General features: G+C 37.8%; 1 long non-coding RNA gene across 1 annotated transcript in view; it reads right to left on the bottom strand.

Annotated features, from left to right (window-relative positions):
- LOC146437742 (uncharacterized) overlaps positions 1-23,360 on the bottom strand; it is a 46,257-nt gene that overhangs the window by 22,006 nt on the left and 891 nt on the right. The window contains exon 2 of the long non-coding RNA XR_014851512.1: positions 20,706-20,767. This is a non-coding gene — a long non-coding RNA (uncharacterized LOC146437742). The remainder of the gene's footprint in view (positions 1-20,705; positions 20,768-23,360) is intronic.

The following is a 23,360-nucleotide window of genomic DNA, read 5'->3' as shown; positions in this document are numbered from 1 at the left end:
AAGCAGATGAAATACGTTCTAGCTTGGCAATTCTATTATTTTCCTGAGACTGGGATTCAAGTATTTGCTCTGGGAAGAAATGACTAAATTAGGGTAGAATAAGACTTGCAGAGTGTGCGAGAAAAGAGTGAGTGGGTGATACTGGAAAATGGAAAACTGAGATTCTCTCTTCAAAATTAAATTGGCTTTTTTGTGTGCCAACAATAGACAGCTGGGATTTCACATTGTTTTTGTTCATCATGGCCATAAATTTTATTCTGGGCATGAGATATTTGGTGGATTTTAGTGGTGGAGTCTCATCATGAATGAAAAATTTCTGATGAAAACATGTGACTGGAGAATTTCTGACTGGCTGTAGACACTAGAGGAGGTTACTTCAGAGCTGTGCAGTATCAGTGTACAACCCAGCAACTTTGACCATGCTCCTCCCTTAAAAATACAATGGCCACTTATTCTTTTTTTTCTGCAGCTGAATTAATCAGTGAAGATTCAGTGGAAGTGGTGACAGTAAATTGCATAAGCTATGTGTTGCCCCAAGCCTGGTCTAAATTAATCTTCTCTGAGCTGTGTGTCCTGAATTTAGATCACCATGCTGGACTTTCCAGTAAATATTGTAGAAAATATAGAATACAAATACTCCATGAAATACAACATCAAAATAAATTATCTTGGCTCATCTTTATCAAAAAACTTGCCTCATAAAAACTGAAGGAGGCTTTCATGCTTTTGGAAATGGCTTCTCTTGATCCCTTATAACTTAGTCCCTCTTTCCAGATGTAGAAACCAAGTGAACATTGTTGGTTGCCATCAAAAAGCAGTGTGCTGTACAATTTACACCACTGGTTGGAAAATCACATCAGGACTGACAAAGCTGCATCTGTTACCAAGACTAGTTTACACAGCTCTCACTTGGGGTAGGTTTCTGTTTTGTACAGGTGTTGAAACAACTCACCAATGAAAACAGACAGAGTAAATATACCATCAAAAATAAAAAAGAAATAGTCACCAAAACCCAAATGGCTTTCTCTGACAGTGCTGAATGCACCATCTGTTGCCATTGCATTATAAATTGATATACACAATTGCTATGCAGTGCTATTTCTGGGTAGCTTCTCATTTGCATTTGCTTTTGTTAAAAATGGGCCCAACTGAAAACCATAACGCTGAAACCCACTGGACTTTGGAAGGAAGCATTCAAGCCAGCCTGGGGTGTTTCAGCCTCAACCTGGATCCACAGCTAAATGGTGCAGCTGCCCTCACATGTATCTGGTGTTAGAACACAGCTTTGGATCCAGCACCACATGGCCTGTCAGCTGTTCTGGCTCCTGGCCCGAATTGTCCCCTTTTATTTAGCACCTCAACAATGACTTGTTATGATGACAAAGGCTCACCACCTCTATGTTTATATGTTAAATAACCATATAATCCCTTAGCTAGGGCAGCCAATGGGTAATAGCAGCAGTAAGGATACTTTCAAAAAGTATCAAGAATACAAACTCCATTGTCTTTGATTTATTCTGTGCAGTACAATTAAATCACAGCAGGGTAATCATTGGCCACGGCCATGATTGTGATTAATCTCAAAGTAAAACACCGTCCAAAGCAACCTTTCATGCTGTGGCTGGAGGAAACTGAGTTACAGCTTTCTAACCCTGCATAATAGTCCAAATCACTTGCAGCCAGACATGGACAAGCCAGAGAGCTTGTCAAACCTAGGTTGGTGACATATTGTCTCTGCTGGACTCTATGCTGGGGAAGAACATATGTAAATTCAACCCGTCCCTGGCATCCACTTCTTTCCCTGCACTGCCTGTTTTGGAGAGGTTTAAAAGACAAAAGATACCGAGGCAGCTCCAAAAGCTAGATGCCTATGGCGTATATGGCTGCCCCCATGAGCAGATGTATTTGTGGGACAAGCATTTTCATTGTTTTACTTTACAGCACAAGGAGCTTTGGATGTCTACTTTATTCCAAAAAGCAACAGCTATCTTTCCTGTCCTCTAATAAATCTCTAATAAGATTTTTATTTGGTTTAGTTCTCTCCATTCATTATTAACTTTATGAGCTTCTGGAAGGAAGAGAAGGGAGAATTCAGCAAAGATTGAGTTTGCTCAAAGAAGTTCTTGCTCTACTATTTGAGCATCCTGTGGTGCAGGAGTGCTAGAACCAGCATGAATGCAAATCTTCCTGTGCTGTCTATTTGTATTTCTGGTACATGGAAAATTTCTTTCAAAAATACCATCAAAGCAAGGTTGAACCCCTCTCACATCTGTGGGGTGCAATGGATTGTTTGCACAATTGCTGAGAGACATGGTAATGATGTTTACACATCTGCAGACCAGTAGGAAAGCTAATTTTGACAGCAGGCTGGTGATATCCTGGGGATGTGGGCTCATACTGGTTTACCACAGGAAAATTTGGATCCATCATTGCACATTCTGGGCTTAAACAGCAGCCTGGGAGTCACTGGGCATCAGACCCTGCTTGTGTCTCCAGGCTGGCAGGACAAGCAAGGAAAATGTTCATTTGTCATTCCTATATACTCCATCTTCTGTCTGTGTAGAGCTTAAATACCTGGGTTCTAGGTTGCTATGGTTTAATATTGCATTGTAGGTGCTAATGGAAAAATCCAGATAAATGCTTAAATAACAAGTATTTGAAACTCACTTTTTTACATCCAGTAGAAGGTGCTGGTTACTTCTCTATATTATTTGTTAATGAACTGTAATTTTTCCTTGTAAAATTCTCAATTGATATTTGCTAGTTGATCACGCCACTGCTTTTTAAAATTTTGAGGTCATAGTCATAAAAAATTTTCTATTTATGGCATCATATTATTTTCTTTATGTTGCCATGCCTCCCTGACAGAATGCCAGAGAAGGAAGAGATCAAAATTAATATATTCATTGAGAAACTGCAGAGTTGAAGCTGCTGTGCTTTTACTCCAAATGAATATGAACACAAATTATTGTAGATAAATTGGTAGTATAATTTAGCCACAGGTTTGTGACAATATGAGGGACCTCAGCTGTTTGATTGAAGGCTGTAACCCCGAATGGTGTTGAAACTGCTGTTGGTTTTAATGTTGTTTATGTGGAGCTGGGTCACTGTCAGCTTCTACACCACACTGCACTTTCTGCAGGTGTCCATTCTGAAACTGGGCTAGCTACTGCCTGAAAATGAACAGATAATTTGTGATTTCTAAGCATCTCAGTCACAGAGCTAGAAACCCTTTAAGGGGACAACAGGATACAAATCTTGTGAACATTTGATTGTTACATTTATTGTATTACAAATTCTGGTTCTGTTTTCCATTATGCATATCCATCTGTGAGGTTTGAGAACAACCTAATTCCAAGCAATAAATGCAGGCCCAGTCCGTATCCATGCCTAGACAAGTTTTAGACACTTTTTCCTGTTTTAATCTGTCTATTCCTTTAGAGATAAATGAGGAGTGTTTGAATGATTGTGGAGCAGGACTTCAGATCTCCCCCACAGTCTAAACTTGGGATCAGATCAGTATAACCAAAAATTGCAGGTTACAAGTTTCAAATTACAAGTAAATGCTCTTTTGTTTCCCTCCCTTCTTTTTCTTCTTCCCCAAAATGTTAGTTAGCAAGGCCAGTGAAATTTAGTTTTGTAGGACTTGAAATTAAAGCAAAGAAACCTGGTATCTCATCACACCTTGCATGGTCAATGAAAATGTTGCTAAGTCTGAAAACATAAAGGAATGGATAAACAGTGGAGTTATGATTATAGAGGGTGAATAAATTCAGAGGTTTACCTGAAAAATGGCAAAACACATAATGAAATATTTCTACTGGAATTATGTGTTTTTATAAATATTTTTGATTGGTGATTTATTCAATTTAATATATTGTGGAACCTGCTGAGTATAATTTTGAAAGGACTGAACATCAGAAGACTTTTCTTTGTCTTGGTTCTTTGTAATGAGCACTGAGAATTGTTAGGCATTTAAATGTATAAAAATATCAGCCTGTATAATTTATTTGATGGAAACAAACCAGTTTCTGTCCCCATTTTCACAGTCCTGCAATAACCAATAACTGAATGTTGCAAAGGACTCATTTCACAGTAGAGACACAGAGTAAAACAGAGAGTAAATTAATTGTTCAGGGTCACACAAAGAATCAGTGACTGAGATGTCAATGAAATCAATGCACAGCATCTTCTTTTAATTATAAATGTTATTCTGTCATTTAACCTGGTGTTGTCCTGAGATCGTGCAATACTTATGAAGAAAATGTTCTGCCATATGTCCTATTCTAGATTTGCTGTTATAAAAATGGTAGCTGTGTTATGTTAAAGGCTCCAGATCTATAGATAGTTAAAGATTTTTCTCCTCCCTAGAAACTAAAAATAAAACAACTTTCCATCAGTGCTAAAGCAACTTCAAAGTCATATTGATCCTATTGAACAATGAAAGTGTTTATGTTTATGGCTATCTCACCCATCAACAAAATATTTAGAGAAAATACATTTGCAATCCTCATAGCTGTTGACAGCAGCAGCAAGAAGGCATTGCTAAAACAGACTTACATTGATAATTTGTAAGTTAGTATCTCCTGGGGCACTGTGTCACTCTCTCTTTTCTCTCCAAGATACAGAGGTGAAAGGACAGAAGTTTTGCTGTCACCTGATAAGGAGCTGCCAACGTTTACCTCCCTCGTGCATGCAAACTCCATCAGTTTCTGGAGTTCTCAGCACCTGGGAATAGCTGCTCAGTGCTGAAATTTCAACTTAATCAATTCTCCTTTTCAGCAGGTGCCTTTTTCCCCCCCATTGAACCTGCAAAGGGTTGGAGAAATAAGATCTAAGGTAGATGTATTTCAAGGTGAAATAATCTCTGCAATGTCCCTTAACCATTTTTCTCGCTCCTGGAGGTATTGAGGCACACATTCTGTCTCTCAAGACCAAAGTGATGATTCTCCAGCTAGCCAAGAGACTGGCACTTAGCACTGCAGCTTGGCAGGGTCATCCTGGGTGATAATGCCACAATTTCCTACTGCTTCACTCCTCTAGAACTGATTCTTTGAAAAAGGGAAAGGTGTTTGTCTGTAAAGTTGGAAGATCTTGTGCTGCAGCTACATTTGTTGTGCACAAGTAATGAGAAAAGCTTAGAGCTTTGCAGGCTCTCAAAGCTGTATCTTTTACAGGCATTAAGGGAAAACTATGAGCATGAAATCTAGTCATTCTCAGAAATAGTAGAAGCATCTTTCCTCCTCGAGGGTCTTGTCAGCTGGTTTTTGTGGAACTACAGTTACACTTTCCTAATTTTTTTCTTTCTGCTGTTGGAGAATAGAACACACAAACGACAAGACTAGTCTGTTACACTTGGGAGAGGAAGGGAAATAACTACACAGAGTTTTTCAACAGGAAAAAATAAATAGTCTTTTAACCAAACAAAAAATGGGGAAATTATTTCTTCTCTGCATCTCTAAAGGCAGCACCTAAAACACTGGGAAGATAATAGGTTGGCTGCATCACTTCAAATTTTTCCAGGTTAATCTACTGAAAAAAGGATTGCCTTCCAAAAAACCCTATGTAGACAGTAGTAGATTTTTAAAACATATAGCTAAATCTGAATTTGTCAATGGCCATAGAAATGAAAGGGTTACCAGTCACTGTGTTTGTGATGTCTTTTCTAATGTTCACACTTTCAGGAATAACTGGCTAAATCGTAAACTATATCACTTTGTAAAGACACTTTAACAAATCCGTTTATCTTTCAAAGACAGCAATGTGTATTATCCTAGGAAAAATTCCTAATCTGACCCATGGAAAGTCTAGGCAATTAGACACTCTTGGCTTCACTCTTTCCCTAAAAATAATACGTGGAGTCAATATTGGGGAAAAAACTCTAAATAAATTCTTTATGGGTGCTGAATGAAATAGCATTTAGTGGGGAAGATGCTGGACATGTTGAACTGCCCAAATAACAAAACCTTTATCAAAAGAATGTTAATTTCCTTTAGTGTAAATTCTTCTGGGTTTGAATCCTGAATGTCTGCCTTGATTGGTATTTTTATACTCAGTCACTTGTACTGTGCTGAATAGCTCAAGCTAATATTTTATTTTTGTATCTTGAATATAATTTATCTTGAACAATATCATCTACTTCTTCATTACTTGGAATTATTTATTACAATATGTTTTCAGTGTTTGATTATGTGATGTTTAACACTGAATTCAAAAACTGTGACACTATCTCTTTTAGGGATAACTTTGTAAATACAAGCAGGCATCATTTATTCTGTGTAGCTCGGTTAACTGTGCTGTAAGGTGCCTGGTAACAAGCTCTGTGAAACGTTTGTAAAACTAGGAATTGAAATTTTAAACATTTAAGCAAAAAAGTTGCATAGTGCCATGTAATTGCAGAATTCTATTATTTTCACATTATTTAATGCTAAGTAAGTACACTTTCTACTATATAATACATTATAGATTTTTCTGGGAGAGAATACACAGGTGAAAAGTGACATTTCTAGAAGCTAGGAAGGGGATCAGTAGTTTAGGCTCATAGCTTTTGCACAGCTTGTATTTTCATAATCTCTGCAGTCTTTAGAGATGACGATTTGCCATCTCTTCTCTGTTTATTGATGGCCTCAATGTACTCTTCTCTCAGTAAATAATTTGATTTGCATGTTTTGTTTTGCTTACAGAGTATCCTTGTGTACTTAACTCTGACCCAGCCACTAAACCAAGTGATCCAGTGTATTCTCCTTCTTATGTCTGTGCATGGGTGTCATTCTTCCCTTTTTCTGCTTACTGATAATTTGAGAAAATTGTAACCTTGTTTTTGTATGCCTTTATATATGGCGTTAATATTAAAAAAGTGGTGGATGCCCTGCCTGATTTTAAACTTCAGATCTATTAACTGTCTGATCAATAACTTTGACCAAATCTCTGCAGTTGTCAAAGTGAGTCCAGCTTTGTGTAAAATCTGTTGATTTTTCCTAGCCAACATCATGCCCATGGCATCTGCATCATCAGCCCTGTCTATTTTTTGTGCTTTGATGCAGTCGTGAAAATAGTTTCCAAACTAGTCAAAAATAAGCAAAGGTTTTAAATCAAATTCATCAATACCAGTATGTTTCTTAGGACAGGGGTCAAATTTGGAATAGTTGTGCTCCCAAGTGGGCTAGTAATCATAAGTCATGAATCTCCTAACATCTTCTGGTTAACTGCAAATGTTCATGAATCTCAGATGTTTTAATTGTTTGAAATGGATCAGTTGTGCATCTAGGAATTACTCCTGGACATGCCAGTGAGGGGGTATGGTGGGGAGGAGGAATTGGTCTTATTTGCAAAAAGGTTGTCAGCCACCATAATAAAAACAACAGTGTAGCAAGCACCCACTATCAAATCTGAGAACACATAAACCAAACAGTTCACCAAAAATAGCCTGAAAATGGGTTTTCTAAACAGTTTCAGGAGACCTTAGATGTAGCAAATATATTAAAGACAGTGAGAATTTTCTTATGAACAATTCCTATATCTAATAGTTCTATTAGTTCCAAGATGTTAACAAATTTTTTTCATGCAAAAGAAAGTGATAGGTTAAATTAACTTCCAGTAATCAAGGTACATGGGAAATTCTGCATATGGCACCTCTTCAAGTCTGTCCTTATTTGGCTTCTGCCCCATTAAATTTCAACTGAAATGAAAGAATTTGGTTTATAGTTTGTGTGGGTAGCCCTAGGCTCTTCTTCATGTAAGGAGTATATTTTAGCTTCAAAAGCAGATCAGAACATTTCCATTTTCCTATGTTTTTGATGATGCCAACTCTGATTCTTCTGCTGTGATTTTTGATTGTAAATTTAGTTACCAGCTTTTCTTCCTGCAATTGTTTCCATACAGGGCTGGGTTTTCTTTTTTCAGTAAAGAGAAAATCATCCTCCACTATTTAAATGTTGTGAACGTTTACTGAACACCATTTTACTCTGTTTAAATGTTCTGTGCTATTTGATACTTATTTTTAGTTTCATCCATTATTTTTCACTTGTTTTAGCAATCACAGTGATTTATGGTTTCTCTCTGCTTTCAAAATGTGTGGTTTTGAGACAGATTTTGTTTTGAATATGCTTGAATGTTTAAATCTATGGGAACATAGCAGGGGTGTCTTGTATACTCCATTTCTCCAGGAAAAATGTGGAATATTTAACCTATTTCTACTCTTCAGTTACTACAGTGTTAATGTAATTCCTCTGTTTTGGTGATAACCTGTCATGGGCCAGAGCCTGAGCTGTTTTAACTTTCATTTTTATAAAGCAAGGTTGCTGGCCATCCAGTCTTGTAAGACAATTCTTTTGCATTTTTGAGCTACTTTGGAAATTGTGCAGATTCTAAAATCAGATCTGGGGCAGAGCTGAGCAGCTCCAGAGGGAATACAAGGAGGTGCACTGAGGTGCACTACTTGAGAGAAAGGACTCCTGAAAGTTGGCATGTTTTTTCCAAAGGACAGTAAAAGAGAGGCTCAGTGACAGTTTTCAAAATCTGCAGATTGTTTAAAGATCTAAAGGAATGAATTATTTTTCATGCCAGTGGGGATACAAAGATATCATGGCCTGAAATTGTACCAAGAGAGATTGGATTAGGTAGTCAGAAAGCATTTCTAGTGAAAGGAGAGTTAAGCACTCACTGGAAGGGTTACTTGTGGAGGTTATGGAACCTTCCTCGCTGGAGGCTTTTTAGCACATGTTACATTAAACACCTTCAGCCATGGCTTCCCTATAATTGTTAATGCAACAGAAATGGGAGATGATCCTAGATAAAAACGAGCCTGAAGCAGATCGATTGACTGAGGGCAAATGGTTGGAAAAGACCTCTAAGATCATCAAGTCCAACCTTTGAACACCAAGGAGCCAACTAAACCACAGCACTGAGTGCCACATCCAGCACTGTCCTCCTCCTACTGCTTGCTACAGTTTTCAGTTTGAGCTCACCTGGCAGGTAAAGGCAATCAAAACCACAGATAAGTACAAAGCTGAGAGAGCTTGCCTTTTTTCTTTTTTTTTCTTTTTTTTTTTTTTTTCAATTCATCTGATTACAATTTCAGAAGTACATAAATGTGTGTACACAGTGCTAATTTAGCTGAGCCCTGAGCTCTGTGTAATCTGGATATAGACAGCAGGGCAGCACAGTTTATGTTCTCTGGTGACCTCAGCAGATGAGGGGAAAGCCAGTAAAGCAAAGCTTTATTGAAGCTTTATGAAGGTGAGCTGTGTCTATACATGTATGGATACACACCAGCCAGTTTGCTTACAATTAGCTTCTAGTGGTCCAAAAGTGTGCACTTAAAGGTTTCCACACATTGAGGGACTTGTTTGAAATGTATCACTTAGCAGGTCTCTCTTCTCAAACTTTTTTTGCACGGTGCAAATCAAATTTAAATTTCACAAAATTATTAATGACTAATTGAGGGCTGCTGAGAGGTGACAATGTCCTAGATGGTTGCAAATTTTTTCCAGTGTCACTGCCTACATCTCTGCTCCAATGCTTTGAAATGAGTCAGTAGTCAGCTTTAATTTGTTCAGTTTAATTAAATTCCACCTGAATAAATGCGTTGCGCAAATGCTGAAATTTCCTGGATGATGTATGCAGCTGAGATCTAATTTGATAGTTACGCAGCCCCAGATTGTAAGCTACTCTCTTCCAGAGAGGTGTGCTCCATGTAATTACTTAAATAATAATTTAGATGAACTTGTAAGGATAATTATATAAAGAAGGCAGAGCAAAGCTGCACACAGAGAACTATTTTTGAATATGCCATCATTATTCTTAGAGTAACAAAAATCATCAGTACATTAGAAGTATATTTCACTTTCAAAACACAGTCCTGTTAAGTGTAGCAGCTTGTTTACTTGTCCTGATACTGTCCTGTCTACCTATTGCATTAATTAAACAACCAGCACTGTAATCAGATAGAACAGTGTTTTCTTCTAAGATGTCCTGCCTTTGGTAGAATGACATTGATGAATTATATTTTTGTGTCTGATCTGTGATGTGAGGAATTGAACTAAATGTCAAATCATTGTCCTTCTCTTTCACACATAGTACGAAATGAACCAAAATGCTCTCCGTCTCCCAAATCTCCTGACTCACTGATGGAAGCCAGTTGCCCAAGATGTCACACTTATTGAGGCAATGAGGAAGCATGGATACACATCAGTCAGGTAACCAATGCTCACAGAGGCTCTGGGGGCCAAACTCGTCCTTTCCAGAAGTGAAATAGATTTTTCAGAAATTCCTCCTCTCTTGTATTGTATTTTACAATATCGACTCTCCTTCAGGAGCTGCATGAAGTTTATTCCTGTGTATGATTTTACAGTACATTACTGTAACTTCTTAATCAGTGTAATTATCTGAATCTTTCCATGCATGGAAATTCACATGAGCTCCATTTTCTTTCTACATGCTCCTAAGGTAATTTTCCTGTTGCTTTTATTATTGATTTTCTTTTCAATCCTTGTTTTGCAAGTTCTTTTTAATCTAGAACAGTCTTCTGAAGGATTAACTTTATTGCCTGAAAGTTGCAAAGCAGAGTTGACCAAAACTGGTGCCAGATAACTGACTAATGATTTAAGAGGTTAACTCTACTCTGACTGTATATATTTATCTAAATTCCTGTGGGTCACAAATTTCTGTACTGCTGTAGAAATACATTTTAATATATATTCTCCTCATGGTGATATTTTCATTGCAAATTTAATTAAAATTTGCTTATACTTTAACTGAAATTTAGAGGCAGTAGTCACAACTGTTTTCATATTTATAAAATTTAGTAAAAATTAACACCTATTGCTTTTCTTGCTAAGACAGAAGTCTTAGGTAATATTTTCACATTCTGACACAGAAGGAGTCATAGAGATGGAAAATGCTTGTGTTTCTGTAAAATTCTGTATTTATTTACATAAAGATAACACCTGTGAACCTAATTTTCCTCTAAGGATAGTCGACAAGATACTGGATAGCCTCTCTACCTGGTTGGATAGGCAATAAAGCCCCATGGTTTTATTACCAAAATTTGCAGGTTGATATTCCAAGAGGAGTTTGGAAGTCTCTGTGCTCTTAAGTTGCTTCACCAAGGAAACAGTGAAAGGCTAACATATTACTATACTTAGTGTTGGGAATAATGAATTGATTTGGTTACTGGTAACAGGACCAAATTCAATTCCTAGACTAAAGTAATAAATATTGGGTTTAGACACCACTCAGAGATCAGTGAAAATTAAATTGTACAGGTGTTAAGAGAGCTCCATTTTTCAGTATTTCCTCCCCAAAGGGCTGGGAGCTTTTGCATTGGATTAGGGTAGCCACTCAACCTGAGGCACATTTAGTTGATTGGCTCAGGTGACTGTAGTTCTGAGACACATACTGTTCCCCACTTCATGACATGACTATTAGTTTTGTTCTTTATAGAACTATTAACGAAAATGAGAAAGAATCTATTACCCTGTTTAACTTTTTATTTCTGTTTTGTTCTCCCACTTCAATACAGTTTTCTCTAGTAATTTCACTCATTCTGTGAGGAATAGGGAGAAGTCGAATTCTCTCAAATGCATCTGTATGCTTTACTAAGAGGTGTGGGGTTAAATTTTATTTTAATTGTTGTTTCCATGCTGCGCTTTCTCAGCATGAATTTCACACTGGTTCCCTTCCTGAGATTTACTGGGCATGCTTGGAGAGCTGGGTGCTCCATTTTTCTTGTTTCCACCAGGAGGGAAAGGGCTTGGAGTGACAGTGCTCTGCCTAGGGAATATCAGGGGATGGCAAGTATGAACCCAAGAGAGCCTCTCTCTCTCAAGGAACCCCATGACAAACTAAATTAGTGATGGAGCTGCACCCACTGAGCTCACAAGCAGCTTAATTTGAATTTGCTGGGTTTTTGGTTTGTGGCTTACTATTGTGGTTATTAGAGGCCTCTGGAAAGCAAAGATTACCCTCATTACTGCCAGTCAAAGCCTGACAAGTGTTTCATGTGTTTGTAATTAGGTGGTTGAGCCCAACTGGGTATTTCTGGCAAAGGTGGCAAACAGCCTGGGACAGAAGAAGTGAAAAGGATAAAGTGGCAGTGCCCTGCTGGATGTCACTGGATGGGGATGCACACACAGCTTCAGGAAGGGGACTGTGACATGTCCCCAGGTGTCACAGGTGTGATGTGGCGCCAGCCTTGCACAACAGCAGAGAAAAGTCTTGGGAGTTCAGGGATGTTGTAAGAGAATCATCACCCACCGACTTTAATAAAGGTCAGTGTCTTGTCATTTTACCCCACTATAAATACAGATGTCACTAGCACTTGGTAGTGAAGAGAGAAGTATAACAACCTTCTAATGCTCTAATTAAGGGAGTCCTTTTCCAGCAGTACTAAAAACAACTTCCCTACTTTTCTTTGTTATCAGTTAATAATTGTGACATTTTTCTAGGCTTTAACTGTGTGTCCCTGAAGGCATGTTAAAGACCCCCTGTGATTACAACAATGGGAATCATGTTGCTGAAGTGAGGGTAACAGAGACACTTATTAAAATCTGACTCCTGCTGTTTTTAGTTTCTCAAGACTACACTTTGGCAACATTTAAAATAGAATTACATGATGCCTGACAGCTAGAAACTATGCTATAGCCCAAGTGTTGGGTGAGAATTAGAAAAGCATCTATGGACTGTCATGACATCTGAAAACAGGAGTGATGGTGGATTGCTTAATGCTGCACTTAACAGGTCATTGGTTTTCTGGCTGGTGTGGAGCAGATCTCTTGGCATACTGTGCACAGGAAGAAGATCACATGGTGCACTGGGCTGTTTGAATCTTTGCAAGGCATTTGCAGTGTTTATCTGCTGTTCTCAAGTCTCTGGTAGAAATATGATGCCACTTTCTTTCTGTCCACCTGAACAGCATTTTAAATAAATTCTCAATATGACTTGTATCAGAAGAGAACAAAATTGCTATTTGACTGCAACTGGTTTACACCGTCCCTTGAATCAGCAGCTTGTGTTTGCCTTGTAACTTACCCAGCAATTCTGTTTTCACCTCTAGTTGTTACATCCCTTTCCCTTTCAGGCAACTGCAAAAGCCAGAAAATACCTCTGTGAAAATGCCTCTGAGATTTAGAACATCAAAGCAATCTCATTATCAGTTTACATCCCCAGCTGGAAATCGGAGGTTGTTCAGCACATCATGCAGTGGAGTGGGGGCATGAAATGTGCAGCCCAAGGGCCAGATGAGACCTGCTGAGTGAAATGATGTGGTCTCCAGCTGCCCTCTCCCTGTATCTGAGGGACAGAGACAGAGCAGCAGAGCTGCTGGCTGGTGCTACTAATGAACTCGAACCACCACGCGTTATTTTCCATCTGCATGCCAGATATGGTTATGTGCACTTCCTATAAATGTCTGTGGTTTATATGCAAACGGGCTGTGGCCCTTGGGATCCTGACAAGGAACCTGTCTAAGCTCCAGGACTGCAGCAGGTAAACCTCTTGCTGATGCTGAGGTGAGTGCATGGAGCTAGGAGCTGCTGTGCAGGGTGAGCCTGGCCTTCTCTTTGCCTAATAGCCATGGAGGAGGACTAATGGAAAACCCCACCAGTTCATCCTTCACATTCAGCTCTTGGGAACATGGGCAAGAAGGGAGGGAAGGAATATTCTCACTGTATAAATTCTCACTGCCACAGACATGAATGTGTAAAACCCCCACTGCATCACCCAGGTCTTCATGATGGATCTGCAAATGGTATTACACTTGTCGAATTTTTATGCTGTAGAAAGAATTTTAATTATTTTAATTACTGTTTCTGAGTTACTGGAAAATACACTCAGAATATTTTATTAGAGCATCCAGCTGCACGAATGAAATATATAATCAATATTAAATGGTTTTGTCATACCCTGTTTGAACAACGATCTATGGTAGTTTAAAATTCAGAGGGTTCTTCTGTGATAAAGTTCTATTAATGCTTTCATTAACAAGAAATTACATTACAATGTCTGTGGGGCTTACTTCAGTGAAAGAACAATTTCTTTGTTGGTAATTTCATCTCGATGTTACTCCCCTCTATTCAGCTTCCCCCAAATGACATTTTTCTAAAAATCAGCACTAATGCTGTAGTTAACCTTTCTCAGTATTATTTAAGAAGATAATGCAGAGATACAGTCACACAAATAATTAAACCTTGAAAGCCTCCATTTTACCCACGGCTGCAAAAGTGCAGCACAACTTCAACCATACTCTTTATTTCACAGGTAGTACTTTTAAAATGGCAATAATGACCTTGAAATTATACAAGATGGTTGGCTGGCTGACATACAAATGTGAAGATTATTTTTTGTATGGAAAGAAAGTACATAAAGATATTGTCAAAGCATTTGTACCGATTTTGCTTACTATGGAACAGAATTCTCCTGTCCTCTATATTATTTCTTTTATGATAAAGCTAATATTAAAGAAGATATGAGGGAGGGTTACATGACTCTGCAAGACTGAAAGGTGTACAAATAGAGTTTACTCAAGATGGCCCTCAATTTTCATTTATTTAATTTATTTATAGTCACAAAAAATGCCACAAAAGAAATGTGTTCTCTCCTTTTGGGGGATAAAATCGGAGTGTGACCCCCTCTTATGCAAATTATGTCTTTGCCTGGGGAAAGGAAAATGTCTGTGTTGTGCTCTGATCCGCTGTGGAATTATGAAGGACGGGTGCTGGAAACTGAAGTTCTACAGTGTAAAACATGGGAAATATACATAGACCTGACTTGCAGCATAACTTAAAAAATGAGGTGAAAGTGCAGAGGTTTTGGTGTCCTGGCAGGTTTTATTGCCATAATCACTTCTTAAGTGTCTCCCAAAAGTGCAATGTTCTGGAAAATGTACATCTAAAATTACTAATTCATGTTATGTCTTATTCTAGCTTCCATTTATGATTAGGTTAGGGTGTTTTATTTGCTAGCTGTTGTTGACAGTCATGGGGGATAAAAACCTTCAATTTCATTCAAATGAAAGCTGAAATTCTTATCCAGTCACTTGATTCTAGGAGTTCTGATCAACTGTTGGGAGATACTTACTAACCAAATCCCTAGAACTGATATGGCTGCTTCTGTTACAGAATTTTCAGTGAGAATGCAGATAGTTCTGGTGTAGTATGACCAGTGAATGAGAATAGCTTCTCTGTTGTCCAAATCCATTTTGATCTGCTCATAACAACAGATCTTAATGTTATATGAGCGATCTAGCTGGGGATTTCTTTGCTCTACAGAAATCCTAGTGTCCCAGAAGGATGTTGATATAGAGATTGGTTGAATAGAAACTTCCTAGCACAGTTTTGAGTATATGAAGCAGGCTTTCTTTATTGCAGCATGCTGGGCACTCGGAGGATACTTCCTCTAATTGAGCTCACCGAGCATCCAGTAAACAGAGTTTACTGAAAGTCAGATTTCTGCCATTGGTACTCTGCACTATTTCCACTCACATTTTTAAAAAGCAGAAGTGCACTGAATAATTCTGAGTTAATTTTTAAGAGGCAGAAAAAAATTGGCAAACCATGAAAGGCTCAAGTATCTGCCTATCAACCAGACAACAGCACTGTATAAAAAAGCAGCAAAATATTTTATTAATATTTCAAGAAGTTCATGCTCTACTGTTCTAAGAGACTATAATTTATTTAACCTTTATGGATGTCAGGGTGATCTTGAGACATGCCAAATAAAAGAGGACGTGGTTTCATTGTGTTTAGCAGTCATGGATGTCATAGAATGAAGGTAATTATTATAAATTGGCATAATCTAAAAGCCACTCAAATTAAAAATAAAGGATGCATATTTTTTGTAGATGATTGTGCCAGGAAAATAGCATTGGGAAACTAATGTCTGTCTCTGAACACAGAGGTCTCTTTGAAAGCAAAAATAAAGAGACATAACAAAACAGTGAATGCAATGAAGACATCAAAAGAACCCAACAGGAATGATTACATGAAATAAAAAAAAAAGTTTAAATATTTTAAGGTGCAAGAGAGATTAAAGACTTCTTAAATATATCAAAATTGTGAAATCTATGAAGAAATTAGGATGAAAATGTACATATCACCATTTAAAGTGGATCATTAAACACAGTGTTCTAGCGTAAACCAGAATATATGGCACTAATAATCCTTTCATCCTCATCAGATGAAATTTAAATTTAGAATACATAACACCTGAAAATTTATGATGATATTGAATTTGCCATCAGGGTTATGCAGAATAAAAAAGGCTAACTTATATTTACTTAAACTTCCTTGAACATGGAAATAACAGTAATGGAAAAAAAGAAATCAAGGACAGGATAAATAGTGAGAAAGCCTCAGACTTGGATTCAGGAGAGTTGAAGTAAGCATTTTACTAGAATATTTATATTGATGCCAGTGCTAGAGCTAGCTCAAACAGAACTAGGCTAGAGGAATATTTTATGATGTAATCATAGTGCTGAAAAAACCTACATTATGAACCATCTGTTCTGTGAAAATATTTTGGTTCTCTGAGATGATTTTACAAAGTTTTGTTTTACAAAATTGTCATTCTCTCTTGATTATTACCTCAGTATAGGCCTAAGATCAGTTCATCCACGAAATAAGATATACAATTACTAACTTGAGAAGGTGCTTCTGAACACAATTTGTCCTATATTTTGGGGCGAAAACCAAGAATTAGAAAACAAAGGGATAGACTTTTAAGCTTATACAGTAGCCTTAATGTGACTGTTTTTTCTGTTAGGTTACCTAGACTAAGCTTCCAAATCATTCCCTTGTCCAATCCCAGGAACACATCTTTTGAGGGAACAAGAAACTGCTATGGAGGGACCCGAGGGCCACTTGTAGTGTTTGGTGCAGTCTGTAATGCTATGTTGGGTAACAAGCAGGTTATAACTCCACAATTCCAACAAAGAAACACGAGCAGTATGAAAGTATAGTGTGTATCCGTTTGTCCATTATCTCTAATGAAGTTAAATAACGTGTATGGGACCACATGTTTGAAGAATAAACACATGTTAAAATTCTTAAGAGTATGAAGATTAAGACAATATGGCTTTTTTCTAAAGCTTTCACACAGGGAAAAAGAGCTTCCTGCTTGCTTTAAGTAAGATTAGCTGGAAAAATCATATCATGCACCTGGAATAAAGTCTGAATGGCAACAGGCAAATATTTTAATGTCCAAAGATTTTATTGGTTTTAATTAAGCCATGGCATTTTTGTTGAATGTCTTTAATCTTTAATTACCACCCCAAAGCACTGAACGTGACATGAGTTATTTACTGAGTCACTAAGAAATACAGTTCAAGATATTCTTATGAATACTTCATATAGAAAAAACAGGTCCTCACTGGAAAAAACAGTGATTTTTTTTAAATATAAGTGTTTTGGGTCCTGATTTGAACCACAAGGAAGGCAACTGAAAGAATCCCATTGGCGTCCGTGGGAGTTGGCTCATGTCTTTAATGAGTATTAGAGCTTGTAGGAGCGAAAAAAATGTTTTATGACTGCCAATGTGCCAAAATAATCAAAATCTGTCAGCAAAGAGCAGCCCTGAGTCTGTGTCTGGGGGCTTTCATGATTTATATAAGGACTAGTCACTGCTCAGGCAGCTGAGAGCAGCCTCAGGGCAATGTTGGTGCTGGGAGCTCTGAGCATGACCCAGAGTTTGGAATGTGGGCTCCTCTAAAACACCCATCAGTGTACCCAGGTGTGAGAACCTGTCTGTCATCCCCTTTCCCTGACACATCCCTTCTGATAAAATACAGACTTTCTGTCTGTAGGATGCGGAATTTATTCCATAATCAGCTGCTTCTGCTTCTGTTGGCGTAAGCCCAGGCGGTAGGCCCTCTAAGCCGAAAATCTGCCAACTGGGAAGTTAGAATAGGAAAAAACAGCTGCTGTTTTGCGTGCTAAAATCCTGGGCACGCTGAGGAGCCCAAACTGTGATCTTAAGTTTTCCTTTTCGGCAGGAAGCTTCAAGATGCATGAAACTGTCAGTACTGCCTGATCATCACAGAGGTGATACCTCCAAAACCATGCAGGGCATATTTAAGACTCAAAGATACCTCTCAGATGTGGTCCAGGTATGCAATTTTAGCCCCAAGCCAGTTTATCAACTCTTGCATGAGAGCAATCAGCAGTCAGAAAGGAGGAACTTTACCAACATTCCAATGAAGCGTGGTTTTCTTTATTTAGATCTTGTCTATCAAGTTTTCAGGAAAGAATGAAAAAACATTAAAACTTGATGAACACAGGATATGAAACATTTCACAGGAGAGAAACTTGTCTCTGCATCTACAGGGCTTGGTCATAAGGGTTTGCATCTGACCCTCTCTGCTGGAGTCTATAACATATCTCACAAACCTGACATATTCAGCCAAATCCTAGCTAGTAACTTCTGTGAAGAAAACAACCTTATCAAAAGCCTTAAGACAATACCTAGTTCTATTTAACCTCCTTCATAATTTTCAAGCAGTGACTTCTGCCAAACAGAAACAAGAAAAGCAATTATTTCAGTTATTAAAAGCCTTCTATGTAAAAGCTTTCAATGTGTTTTGAACTGTTTGGCTCTACTTGTAAAAAGCAGGATTTTCAGCTTTTTATAAGACCAAGTCCTAGGTATAAGACTGAGCACTGCATCTGTGCTTACTGATTTAAAGTTGAAATAAAAAGAACCATCTAGAAATCCTGATAATGTTAGCACAGGGGAGACTAAGCTGGAAGTGTTACCTTGGATTGCTTGTGCCTTGTGCTGCTGGAAATACCAGGTTCCTATTTTAGGTGATAATATGCCATTTTTTTCCTTCCACAGGGAAAATGTTACCTCATTGCTGTGTGAGTAGCTTGTCCCCAACCAATTTCAGCAACAATGTCTAACATCGGCCTGGGGAAGTTTGCTCCCATTGAAATTCAGAATGAAGTTTACTGCAGGAACGATATCTATGATCTGATTGCTTGTCCATTGAAATTAAATGATGGCCTTCTATTCAGTTCACTATGCAGGAAATTAAGATAGAACCCAGGAAAGACAGTGGAGTTTCAGATGTGTGGGAGAGCTGGGGAGTGGGAGCCCAAGGTAAAGAATATAGTGGCAAGAATGTGGGAGATGAAGGGTGTGCCTGTGCAACTCTTTGGAGTGAAACACAAGTTTTTGTGCCTCATTTCTAACTTGGCCAGGCATTGCATTCAGTGTCTCATTATGCTTCAGCTAACAAATCCTACTGCAAAAGAGATGAGAGCTAATTGGGCAGGGTATCTTAGATCAGATAAGCCAGGTCTGGGACCTAGGGAACTTGGTTTATCAGGACAATGGGCTAAGTTAAAAGGGAGTAGGGTTTTAAGAGGTTCTAGAAAATAAAGTGAAAATGGAATTAAGCACAGTTATATAGTCATGAATTCTAAATGGAAGAATTTCTGACATTAATCTGTATCTCAGTGTTTAAGTTTGCAATATAACCTTTGTCTGTTAGTACTGGATGTTCAAGTACTTATACATATGTCCCTATTGTCCCTATATGTTTGAGACAGATTTAGAACACTCAGTAACTTTCAAAGTAAAAAGCAGATTTATAGATTATCATATAATTCAGGATGACAAGTATATGACAGATGGAAGCACTGTAAAATCTACATTTATCATTGTTACACTATGTCGTGCTATGGAACAGCTTGGTTTTATTTCCTCTGCATGGCACAATTTATTTAATTTCCAGGAGTCTTCTGCCTACACATAGTGGTTCCTTTTTGATGAAGCAGAGATAAAGAATTTCACTGGATAGAGACATACATGGCTCTTTATTGAGCAATTTATTTTTGCCCTTAAGTTTTTGTGTGGTTATGGTTAAAAGAATACACTTCTCTCTTATGTACAAAAATTGTCTTTATAGAAGCATACACATATATGCATTTTTGCAAGGGGATAATCAAGAAGCAGTGCATGAATTAATTACTCAAAATATTTTAATTGGTTATCCCAAGAAAGATGGGTAATCTTTGATTAGACTTCCTAATAATGATATAGAATAGGGACTACATATTTAATGATATGTAGGATAAATCTATATTTAGGTTTGCAAACATTAAAAACATTTAAAAAATTTTAAATGTGATCTTAGATCCTTTTAGGAGGAGTTTAATATAGATAACCTCCACATGTGTCTTTCAAATCTAAATATTGATGAGTAGTGCTCTCAGCCATTTCAACATGAATATTCCTAGCCTTCGAGAGGTAATGGTTGAAATGCCAGTCTACATCTAAAGAAAGATAGCAGCTTTGCCAAAGTCCATAAGAAGCTTTAAAAACTAGGGTTTTTCAAAAATATCAGTACTATACTGATATATATGCTTTTGTTTTATTTGAACCTTATTAAACAATGTTACATTTTTTTTTATTGTCACAGACTTCCACTGTACCTAAGTTATGAATATATCCTGGGAGTTCAGCCTGTAATAGAGCTTATGCAGTGCAACACACTCAGGAGTAGTATTCACATTAAATATTGATAATTCAGATATTCACCAGTCAAATATTCATAGGGTGATGTTTCTGTCTGTACAGCAGGTGCTTACTTATGGCAGAAGAGTGGTGGTCAGTACCAAGTTAAAAGTAATGTCGATTTTTCATTTTCAACCACTTGTCCAATTAGCACCCAGCTATTTTGGAGCTGGATTTGTGCCACAATCTCTTACCTTCTTATCAGAAGGATGCCTTGGGGCTGATATGGTACAAAATGCCTTGGAGCTGATATCGCCTAAAAAAAAAGAAAAGTTTCATGTAACTTACTTCTATTAGAAATGTATCTCTGGCTCTAATTTTTTATCTCTTCTTGGGGTCATGTTTGCCACGAGCTCTGGATTCTGTTGTTTCCACTTCAAGGTATTCATTATGTCTTCTTGTTTGAGTGCCTTCTGTGCTGTGTCTGGGAGCATGACTGCTTGGGAGATTTATGTATTCCAGAGTCCCCTTTCAGCTGCCAGCATGTTAGTGGCAATGAGGAAAAGCCTGCTGGGCTGCTGGGTGTAGTGACATTTTCAGTTATCTGGCAATAGTCACCACACTATTCATGTTTCTTATTCAGGAACTGCAAAAAATTCATTAACATGAAGGGTGGTCTTATAGTCATGGCATCCCAGAAAGAAGCCTGGGTTATTTTTCCCCAAATTTCCACATAGTGTTCTCCCTGACTCCCCAGCTGAGCATGGTGGCACCTCTGTGAGACAAAGAAACAGCACAGTTTTCTTTCCCAGGGCCATTCAGAGAGTGAGTGCTAAAAATGGAACATAACTCTTCTGAGGCTGGAAGTCAGTGCACTAACTATTGCTCAAATGGTGCTGGGAGGATATTGCCTGGTCCTGGGGCACCCAGTGGTAATCAGGGAGACAGAAAGCTTAGGCTCTTGTTTTTACAACAGGGATAAAATGGCCTCCAAGGTGTTTTTAAAAAGATCCTCCCGAAAAGTTCAAAATTTCATAAGATTTTTATGTGTATTGGCTCACTCAGAACTTTAATTAAAAATTGTAGAAGGTCCTTTAGTTCATTAATTGAAGATGTTTGCCTGTAAATGAGAGATTAATTTATGCCTGTTTTTAATTGTTGGATGCCACCACAATTGGTGCTGCATAAAAATACACACAATACATAAAATATGAATTGAAACAAGTGAATAATTATAACCACATCAGCCTAAAGGCAAGGAGGCATTTTAATATCAGAGTCTGGTAATGGTGCATGAATTTAGAAGGATTAATTTTTCTGAGACAGTTCAGAAGTATTTAGCCTTTATTCTGCCCTTATTTAAAATGCCTCATATAATACATCTCAGTATTTTACATAATTTAAACTTTCATAAGACATTTTGTTCTCACTCTATAAGGTTCTTCAACACACTGAAACACTGCTAAGATCTTAAGACTACAAATCATAATCTTTCCAAACAGATCCTTTGTTCTGAGGCTTTGCATTGGTAATCAGTAGTATCAGTGCCTGTTTTAGATCAGCTTCCTCATTTAGGGTGCTGATTCTCTTATGGAAATAGAAATACACTTAGATATCTAGGTAGGTGTGTATATATAGATAAAGGCATTCTGCACTGGTCAGAACATCACAGTAAGCAGACTGTTTAGCACTGAGGTGTTATGGAAAAATGCCTATATTCCCTACACCAGAGTATTATTTGACTTATTTGGGTTGCAAATATGCGGCAGAAAGCAGAGTTTGCTCCACTGGCAGACAGATCAAAGACAAAATCCTGTAGTTGCTTGTTCTCAGGAAATAGATGACACACATGTTCTCTATGCATGTTTTAGGACACATATTACAGAGGGACACTGGCTCAGTAGTGAGGCTGGTGACCATCAGCAAAGTATTTCACAATATGTGTAATTTTGAATCTTGTTCCAGTGACTGTTGAACTGGAATTAAATACATAGCTAAAAATAAGAACATCTAAGGGCTTTTATTGGCTTGGCTCAGATATTTGCAGGAGGCTTTGTAGCAGTGAGGGCCTTACTGGTTGTGAGTGCATCAGAGCAGATTTTATAGATGTTGCAGTATGTGATTGAGTAGTTATCTGGAGGTTTAAAGAAATGCAGCAATAGGAGGAGATCTGGTGAAATTAAGAAGATCCCTAACGGGAAGGAAAAAAAAAAAAGGAATCCTTACCAATTGTAAAAGTTTCACAAGCGAGCAGAGGTTGTATTACTGTAATAATTCCAATATTAAGTTTTTGATAGAGGCTTTACATATGACTATTAAGAGGAGATAAACTGGATTCAAGCAACTCACAGAGCATGGAAACATGATCTCAGGTTCCTGAATGCCTGTGTCAGCATATCCTTTGATCCTGATGTGTAACATGTCTTCTGCTTCAGTTCTGGGTTTCTGGGTATTTCCTCTACAGAGTCTTTCGACTTTAACAGATTATTTCAAAATACATGGTAGCTTTGTGATGTGAACAAATATCTACTGAGATCAGATTCTTTAAATGATATAGGAATAGTAAATTAGTTAGAAGGAACTCTTGTATGCCTGCACATCCCTCAGCATGTGAGTTTTCTCTACATTAGAAAGCAAATCACAATCAAAGAGCCTTACATGGATTTTAGATTTTGACCTTGGGCAAGTTACTGAGGCCCTCTGTGGTTTGGTTTGAAGCTCATATTCTTACATGTGCGAAATGCTAATGTTCTGGGAATCAAGGTGTACCTTTTTTTTTTTTTTTTTTTGTGTAGAAACATATGAATCCTAGAGATGACTATTTCTTTTTCAAAACCTTTTTCGTTTTTTCCTCAGTGTAGGCCGGTGCTACAAGCACATACTGCATGGATATTTCCAATCCCTGGCTG

The sequence above is a fragment of the Lichenostomus cassidix genome, chromosome 4 (genome assembly GCF_008360975.1).
Source record: "Lichenostomus cassidix isolate B80296 chromosome 4, HeHo_3.0, whole genome shotgun sequence".
Lineage (NCBI taxonomy): Eukaryota > Metazoa > Chordata > Aves > Passeriformes > Meliphagidae > Lichenostomus > Lichenostomus cassidix.
Note: the sequence above shows the minus strand (reverse complement) of the source record. Positions and strands in the feature narration are given on the sequence as shown.